The sequence below is a fragment of the Wasmannia auropunctata genome, unplaced genomic scaffold (assembly GCF_000956235.1).
Source record: "Wasmannia auropunctata unplaced genomic scaffold, wasmannia.A_1.0 LD335767.1, whole genome shotgun sequence".
In the NCBI taxonomy this organism is placed as follows: domain Eukaryota; kingdom Metazoa; phylum Arthropoda; class Insecta; order Hymenoptera; family Formicidae; genus Wasmannia; species Wasmannia auropunctata.
The window spans coordinates 34,714-44,961 of NW_012027123.1; positions in this window are offsets into that span (position 1 = coordinate 34,714).

The following is a 10,248-nucleotide window of genomic DNA, read 5'->3' on the forward strand; positions in this document are numbered from 1 at the left end:
TTATATAACTTCGTATTATTATAGTAAAAGTAGAATATTCTATGTTTTATTAAATTTACATAACAAAACTGGGACAGCACCGAGTCTGTAAAAGCAATTTTCATTTATTTAACATTAAAAAAATGTGAATATAAATTCCAGAATGGTGTGTATTAAAAGTTATATTTGTTAATTTTAAAAAATTTACATAAATTTTGCGAACGCGAATAACTTTAATTTAATGTCAAATTTTGTTACGCACATCCGAGAGAAGAGAATTTTGACAGAAAAGTCGAGAACGTAACGCGCAGAAACGCAATCGTAGAAATCCTGGCGGGCGCTTTAATCGTAAACTTTAATACGTAAACACCTGCTGCGTTTGCGGGATCTAAAGTGACGTAGTAAAGGGAAATTTACGGCGAGGATAAAGTTAAGCTCTCCTCGCTGTCACGCAAAATCACGCGGATATCTCATTCACTCGAAAACTTCCGCTTTTCCCTCCTTGTAATAGCGCTTAATTGCCAATTTCGACGTTTCCTCAATAACGTAATTTTTCATTAACGACTTTCCTTCCATTCTTTTGTGTCGTCGCATCCGGTCAAATGGCTTTTAAAGAATTCCCTTCGACGTCGCGCAAGTACCTATCTTACACGGTTGACCTTTTTCTCCGTTTAAGCTCGCCGCATCTTTCGCATTCGTCGGACTTCTACTTCGACGCAACAAAGTGCATTTTCTGGGTCGATTAACAGCCATTCTCTTCAGGAAATTAAAAGTCATTCAATATGACGCGTATTTACGCATGAAGTATTTACATAAAGTGGTAGCCTTTAAGATTAAATTATTTTCATTATTTATCTCTTTATACAAACATTATTGCGAATGATTAAAAAATAATAGTTAAACTTTACAGTATCTTGAAAGTATAAAAGCCATTCTTGGACGTAGAACTCTAAAGAGAAGTATCATAAATTAAATTTCAAAAACCCTCGTTAAAATTATTTATGTTTATGTAAATAATATGTAATTTTTACACGTTGATATAATATTATTTGATTTAATTTCCATTAAAGAGAAGATATAGTATATCCTTATATATGTATATTAAATACATACGTGTAATAAAGTAGTTGACTTTAATATTGCCTATTTGTTATTCATTTACAAATTCGTTTCAGAATTTTAAGATTCTATCTATGCACAGATGACTATTTTCTTTCCAATTAATCTCTTGTTAAATATTTAATTGGCTAAGATATCGCACTATAATCTCTTCTTAAATATTTAACTGACAAGCTAAGACTATTATAATTTTTCGATTCTTTTCCGCTGATAAAGTTTAAAAAAAATTTGCGTGCAAAACTTAGATAATAAGCACTATCAAGCTAATACTAAGCACTTCCGTCGGCTAAAAGATTAATTGTGCTCCTTTATTAATTTAATTTCAGCAATTGTTCTTTCACAAGAGGAAAACGAGAGACTAAGACGACTCGGTACATAAAGCAGATTACACGGAAAAGGAAAATTTATTTGATCAAGCTCGAGGGGAGAGACCCTGCAAATTGAAGAGATGCGAAATATGCGTATTTATACTACGCACTAGATATGCGTGGCGACGCGCCCTACCGATGCAAATTTTATTCGCTCATTTCGCGTAACCTACGTGCACTATCCTGTTTTCTCGTTCCTTTCTTATTGTTTCTATTATTCACCCCCCCGCCCCCTCAGTAATATCCACCTGAACTTCCACCGATTCCCTCTTTATATATACCACCAGCGCACTATCGTTTATTTGCAAAAGAAAAGACAAAATCCACCCAAGGATGTACTGAATAGAAACTATTCATTTAGCTTAGAGTATTATATCGACAAAACTTTTTACGGGAATAGAATTTACACTTTTTTCACGCGGATGGATTGAATTTATTTACAAATAGCCTAAGTCACAGGTAGTATTTCTCGATTTCATGAAAGTTGCAATTTCATATAAATTGCATATATTAATAATTCATATGTAAACTGTAATGCATAACCGAATTAATTATCGTTTTAATTATCGTTAAATGACCATTTTCATATTATCTATTCATGTTTCATCGCTCGTTACATTAAAATTCAGGATCTAGCTTATTATCAAAATGTGTTTGATTTGTTAATTAAATGTAAGTTGAAATAAGAGAGAGAGAGAGAGAGAGAGAGAGAGAAATATATAACTTCCCTCTAAAATGATTTAAATCACATTGTACATTTTAGACGTAGCGAAAAATCATCACGCCTTGCTATTTCTCGTTTTACAGCTTTGAAAGACATGAACTTCAGAATAGTCGACACTAAAATAAAATTCCAAAATAGTTTTATGACGTCTTATGCTTGACGCCGTCGAGCGATGTGATCCTCGAGAGCCATTCATTGGGTTGTAAGGAAAATTACGAGGGAAACTTTCACGAAAGCTGTAGACGCGACATAGTCTCGACAAACGTCAGAATCGCTATTTCCGTAATTTGAAATGACATTTCGTGATGCAAAAGAGAGGAATATATATATATATATATATAGATTCATTTATTTTCTTTTCTATATCGTACCAACATTTATTGCTTAATGGCCCGTTATAACTTTTATAATCGTCACGTGCGAACGCGAAAGTTTACGCGATGCGATGCAATATTAAAGTTGAAATGGCCAACGTAAGCGATCGATCGGATTTAGTTCGCACCGGTTAGTACTAATCGACCCCGAGGACGCGTGTTTCAATTAAAATGCGTTTCGATCAAGACCAATAGAATACGAAATGAAAGGTTAAAATACGAATAAAAAATATATAAAATAAGCGGCAAAAATAAGAGAATTTCCAAAGCAACAATCACTTTTTCGCGTATGTAATCCAATTAAACATTTACAATTAAAAGAGAGGTTAATTGAAAATTTATTTACTTTGCGCGCGATTCGATTCGAACATGCATTCGGACGTGCAACATTCGAAAATAGTAAATTAACATCGCTCACAGTGAAATAATTATAATAAAAAAAGGAATATCGTTGAAACGAGCGTTTGGATATTTTGCTTTTAGCTACTTTTAAGTCTTCACTTAATAAGCGAAGGAAATTTAGCAGAATCCCCCCTCCCCGTTCCGCGTATTTATCAGTCTCAGACAGAAGCCAAATAGAATTATTATCTCCGCAGGAATAGCGCGCTTGGAAGCGAAAGAAAGAAGAATTAGAAAAGTGGTTCATACACGCGTAACGTGTGTGCGAACGGCTTTTTATTGAAGTTCGCGAAGTCATTTAACGGCAACTGCGAGCGGTGCGAGAAAATAGTCCGTCGGCGAGTCTTCAAAGTGACACGGAAAGAACGAGTTTGTTAAAATCTCTGAAAATTGTGGTAGAGATACAGAGATTTAATAATAATTTTGTTGGAAAAATAATCATGTAGGAAATTTAAGCACGATGCGCAATGCTGCAAAAAGTTTTGACATTTCCAAAAAAATTTTCAGATCTCTGCATATATCTAGCTAAATGTTTGCTTCAGCAAAACCGTTCTTTTCGTTTCTTTTAGAAAAAATTACAAGGTTTTTCCTTGCAAATCCATTTGATTTTGCATTTCTCTCTTGCGAGAGAAGTTTTTTTTAATTATGTTAAATATTTCCGTATTTTACATGGTATATTTCCAAACCATGTTCCACGGTTTTAATAAGATAATAATAAAACGCGTATATTTGTTTGTTCTAGTTTGCCAAAGATTGATTATTATGCTAAAATGTAGAATTTATCATCAAGTACTTATTTATTTCTTGCAATTTAGCAGAAAATTACCCACTCAAATGTGTCTTGAACTATTACTATTATGAATTTATCATGTGTTTATATTTCAAAGATTAAAGTTCACTTGTGACAAACCGAGGGGAATATTGTGGGGAAGTTCGTTAATATAATTTGGTTACCTTTGCGGAGTGTTCGATATTGTATAATCTTCGCGAGACGGTGATTTCACGGGGGATTTCATGTAATTGCAGAATAATGAAAATTTGCGGCTATAAATCCCCTGAATCGTTTTAATTAATTTAATTAAAGATCGTTGTTCATTATATGCAGAGGGTATTATCTTTAGCTGGAGGCTTAGTAATTAGTTATTTTTTTTTTTTTAACGAACTGTAACGAACCAGAATTGCAGCGATAAATTGGTTATCAGCTTTAATACCGTTAATAAGAACAGCTTTACTTTTGCAATCGCAAACTTTACACTTTCAGTGCTCTTAAATCCCTTAAATTTGACACAATCATTAACGGTATGATACAAGCGCAGATAAAGAAAAAGGCGAAAAAGTGATAAAAAATCCAGAATCACGGGTAATGGACCGTAAGGATAACGCTCTATATATCTCATCGCGTGTGAATAACGTACATTGATCACACATTTTTATTTATTCTACAAAAATAAAAAGTCGAAATTTTTTATACATTGCAGAATTATGTAATGCTTTTTTTCACTTGGATAAAAAAGTGCGTTCAAACGAATATTCGCGGCGCCTCTCTTATTGTGCGTTTTCTTATTGAGTGCTCTTAAATAGAAATGAATTGTCTGTTTCGCGATTTCATTATGTCGTTCTAATGCTTCCACCGTCAATTCGATGTCCATTTTCTCTCTCCATTCCTTTTTCCGCGATTGTAGCGCATCGATATATAACAACGCGCGCGTATAATGTTTCTTTCATCTTCTTATTAACGAAGTTTGATCGAAGTTCCGTTGGACAGACCGTGAGATATATGTATTTTGCGTAGCTCTGAGCGAGTTGCATCCCTTCGAGAGCGGCGCGAAGTCTTATATCGAGACATTTTTTTTGTATGTAGACAAGCTATGCATTTCTTATGGCGCTGTTATTGAGAAACTCCGAGACAGTCGGGAGAGGAATGGCAAGGAAAAAAGAAATTTCTCACAAAGATTGCCCTACTTAATTATCCGTTTTTTTTTTGTAATGCGCACGAATATTGCATTTTGCAAATTCCCGGGATTGAATTCTAATAATTTCCAATTCTCTTTACCGTGAATTTTTAATATTCTTCACGCAATTTAAAATATCCAAGAAGCATCTATCCAGAAGGAGCTTCAATCAATATTTCAAAACAATAAAGAGATTATTTCATCGTACTGATCGTATAATCTCATGATCTCATCTGTGAACGGATAAAAATATGAAATCGTCCAACGTTTCGAGATAATAATCATCGACATTGCAAAGATAATTCCATAGGATTCCCTGAAGATAAGCAGCGACTTGTCCCCTTTTACGGTCACCAGGCAATCGAGCATCGAGGATTGGTCGAACCGTGAGATCATTCGGTCGTAGGACTGCATAAGCATGTTCACATGTCCTTTGTCGATTGTTCGTCGATTCTATCAAAAAGAGATCAGAATTACAGCGATTACTCGTGAACGACTGACGTGGTGAGGTGGAAGAACATTGGTAACGACGATGTCGTCGACCCCTAAATCCGAAAACAATCAAGAATAAATCGAGCGAGACCACGGGATGATCATCAAACGGGATGGTGATTCGACTGAAAATTTACGTACTCCTCGCTCTCTCGCTTAGCAAAGACCGGCGATACGTCGGAGAATCGCGGACCATTTGAAACAAGAAAAGTCGGTGCGTCAGCTAAAGTTCAAACAGTAAAAGATTCACATTTCGGAATAAGAAAATTCGCAAGACTGAATAGAGTGAGATCGGGACAATAGTTCTATTCAACCTATACGAGTGCAATGAGATACGAGGAGGGGAGAATCTTGGCGGAGAAGTTTCTCTTAATGCGCCGGAATGGGAACGCGGAGACGAGAATACAGTTGATATTAATTGCTTGAGCGACATTCTTCGTGTCGCTCATTTTTCTCGCGAATTATCTCGATCTTTCCAGCCCCCGTGGAGCCTCGATCATGACCGCAAGTGACGCACGAGCGTGTTCGAAGGGCACCACGAACGTAGCTGCGACGTCAATGAAAGAAGATGAGAGATAAGTGCACAGCAGCTGTCAAATTATATAAACTATAACACTATTTTCAATTTGTTCGGTCCTGTCTTAATATAGGCATTAATCGAGATAAAGCTATTTTAGAACTGCACTCTAATACGTCTGAATAATTTTCTTCGTAATGCGTCTGAACAATTTTCTAGGATGTCTTCATATGTGTTTGCATGAAATTACGCGATTTTCCTCGAGAAACATGGTGAGAAGGACCTTGCGAGAAAATAAAATTATAATTTCTAAATAAATTTAATTTAAAAAAAATTTTATAATTATCAAAGATGTGAGTTTTCACTATATACGTTTTCTTCCCTTTCATTCTCTTTTCTTTTTATATTTTTTAAATATAGACACACATTTTGTCACATTTTATTATTTTATAAATGAGAAAAAATTTTTAAGTTTTTAGTCTCTAAAACGTTGTTACTAAAACTTTAAAAGAAAAAATAATCAATTCAATTGATAATTTTTAGACACATTTATTTTATCAGATTGTTTTTGCAATCTTATTCGAATATATTGCAAATGTTTGAGAACATTGTTTCAATAAATCTGAATATATTGTATTATAAATGTATGAGATTTTTGTTTCAATGTAAAAAAGATTTCATCGAGTACTGTTCACGTTGAAGCTCATCAGTAAATGTTTAATCGCCCGAGTGATTTATTACGCAACACGCCCAATGCTGATCCAGCGGCACATGTGCACCCATAGGAAAACTATCAAGTATGCATCTGTTTCAGTAAACAAGTCGTTGGATAAAAGCGAACCGAACATTTTCATTTATCGAACCAATAATTAATGCTAGACGTTGATTTTTATTCTTTAATCTTCAGTATTAAATATATTTGATTATAAATTAATATTCTGTTAAATTAATTGTTAAACTATGAGATATAAACTAAAAAAAAAAAAAATTCTTTTGCATCTCTGCAATTTTATTTTCTCGCTTTACTTTCTTTCCATTTTCATCTGCTGCTTATAACTTAAAGACTATTCCTGACAATTTTGCGAGGAAAAAAATCGATTCCAAATTCGCCAGATTCTGCTACTAATGGTCCATCCGGGAGAAAAGGGAGACAACTTTACGTGATCATTTAGAGAATTTGTGACATTCGTTCCAATAAAAGGCAGATCCTTTTCTTGTACAAGACCGGAGCCAATCGAGCATGATAAACTGACACATTTTTATTGAGCGGAAATAATGGCAACTTCTATTAACGTTCGACGCGAATGGAGAAATTGTATGTTCAAATTACAGCTGCCGGAATTTAAATAAATGCGTTAACTTCTCGTCTTTAAGAAATTCCATCGATTAAAATCAGATTTAAATTTTTGTAATTGTGAAATTTAATTTCAATACATAATTTACAAGTTGAGTGATATCGAATAACAAAATTTCTTTTTCTTAAAACTAAGGCTTTAAAATAATAATTATTCTGCACAAAGAAATGTTTTTTTTTTTTCAACTTTTGTAAGATGGAATCTCGTGGTTTTTGCACGTGCACTGTTCAATTGAATACGAGAATGTCAGCTGTCACCATCATTCATTTTTAAATCTTTAGAAGAAGCTATATATTGTCTACATTTTATCAACAATAGTACAAAAAGTACAAAAAGTAATATAACGCCAACAAAATTTTATTGTGGATGATATCGGATAGTATTATATTATTATTGGAAAATTTTGTCGGAGAAAAGAAGATCCATTCACTTTGTTTCGTGGAAAACATCTTGACTTTCTCATATAATATAAATTTACCTTTTAATAAAAAAAATCACGTCACGAGTGGGAGAGATGTAAACGGCGAAATGCGACAATGGAAAGCTTCTTTCACGTAAACTTTTGACATCGACCATGGCTTCACCAATCATAATACGTGAGTTGAAAGACTATATGGGGAATACGTGGGTGAGCTGACAAGAGAAACTGAAAAGAAGACTTGATTCAAGATTCGAGATTGGGCGAAGAAAAACCCGCGATTACGGAGGCACAGTAGCGATGTGGGAAAAAACTTAGCCAATTATGCTTTTTGTTCCGCAAATTGGGAAGGGTGTACTTGGGTATAGGTTCTGGTGCGTTTCACTTAGCCACAACATTTGCTGTGGATATGTAATTATGAACTTTCAACCGAATTTATTATCGTCCGACTAAATTTTTCCGTCCGGCTAAATCACTGATAAATGATTGTTCGCAGATGTTCGTAGTAGAAACTTTTCTTATTTCTCCGCGAGTTTACTCAAAGTAATATAAGTACATTCTCACAAAAGGGACGAATTCGATATTCCCTCAAAAGTCGTATCACAGGCTAATATCCTCATTGGGCAAGAGAATGGAATTAACTAATTAATTATATTTCTTAACTGCAGTAATTTACGTGTTTCTACCCCGTTCGCAATTTCAGCTTTCACGTTATTTAATGGGCCATCGTTCTGTGAATTAATTGATGCTCGTAGAAGAGCTATCACGTTTCCAGCATCTTCCCACGGCATGGAGACTCGTAAGAAATATGAAATGATAATTAACTCGCAGCAAAATAATTAAATAACTTAAGCCTAATATTTATTCTGTTTGAAAACATATCCTCTATTTCAATGTAATTTTAAAATAAATGTTCACATGTTCTGTTTTGCGTTAATATAAAAAAATATATCAATATCATCACTTAGAAGACAAAAACAAACAGAACACAATAATATCAACAATCAAAACACATTACGTCTAGATAAATAAAATTAATAAGAAAATAATACAAATCGTCCAAAAAGGATTTATATGACGTACAGTTATTCATTTAATAAAATAGAGACGAAGCGCGCACCTGTAATGATTGTTTGGTATAAATATAATCTGCAAGCATCGTATTTATACCGAACATAATTTACGATTTTGTTGTTAGGGGAGATCGGGCAGGGGAACTTAGAGCGTGCAGTGTGATCAGCCGGAGTAAATTATTAGCAATAAAATCAAAAATTATTATATTAAAGCAATAAGATTAAAGCAATTAAATAATAGTAAATAAATAGAAGGTAATTCTTATATACAAGTCCTACTGGATTGTGCTGAAATACCTGCGAGAACTGTAATCTTAAATTAAGCTACTGTTTTTCGTAAAGCGGCTAAAGCAAAAAAAAATCGGGATTTGCGCGATTAATTAGCGACTAAACAGGAGGTAATTTCTATGCAAATCCCATTCGATTGTACTGAAGGGATTGTGCGAATTTTAATTTCAAAGCCAGCGAAGCCATTGTTTTTTCCGATTCATATATAAAATTAAAATCAATGTTACAGAAATGCATGCTTTATAAATAAAGAAAAATTTATAATAAACTTTAATAAAATAGCTATAATAGATAAAAATTTATATAAATTTATATCATAAAAAGGATTTAGCGCGTATGTCCTCTACAAAAACATATTTTTCCGCGATATTACTTTGGTTGAAATCACTCGTATTATTTGCATTAGCTCTGCAGATTTACTGCATATTTTATTGGATGTTTAACGAGCATTAGTCAAAATATAATGCTGCAAAAGAGTTCCACTGTTTACGTAACGTTAAACCAATGTGTGCGATAGTTTGAAACCTGTTTTATGTTTCTCGGATTTGCGATATCGCGCGTTTTTCTTCATTCGGATTCTATTCGAATAATGCAAATAATTCTCGATAGAGCAAATAGAACGGCGAACAGTTCGCATAGTTCTGCTATTGCATTTTTCGACAAGCCCTCTTGTATCTCGCAAAAATGTTTTTACAGCTGACCGATATCCGTCATATCGTGAAATGCCGTTGACAGTTTCCGCACGCGATATTTCCTATCATAAATTGAAATGATGAGACGGATTGTTTTATTTCTCATAGATAAAAAAATATAATCTCGCGCACAATTTGACCACATTTGACTGCGCAAATAAATTTTTAAATAAATCTGCGTTAAAAAAAATATTTTCCTTTCATTTTTATAAAAAATTTTTAAAAAAATTAAAAAAAAAATTTTGTAAAAAAAGATATATTGTGTAACATAGTATATGATGTTGCGAGAAACAAATTCGCGCACGATGAATTATAACACTTTTATTATCCCCCTACGTTATCTTATTGATCATAACTGACCAATCGAATGTGTATTAAACCAATTATCAGAGAGATAGAACGTATTACCATCGATTTCATAATAGATCCGACCTTCACGAATTTTCATATCGCTTATGGGACAATACAAGATTCGCAGCTGGGAAAAATAATCACCAG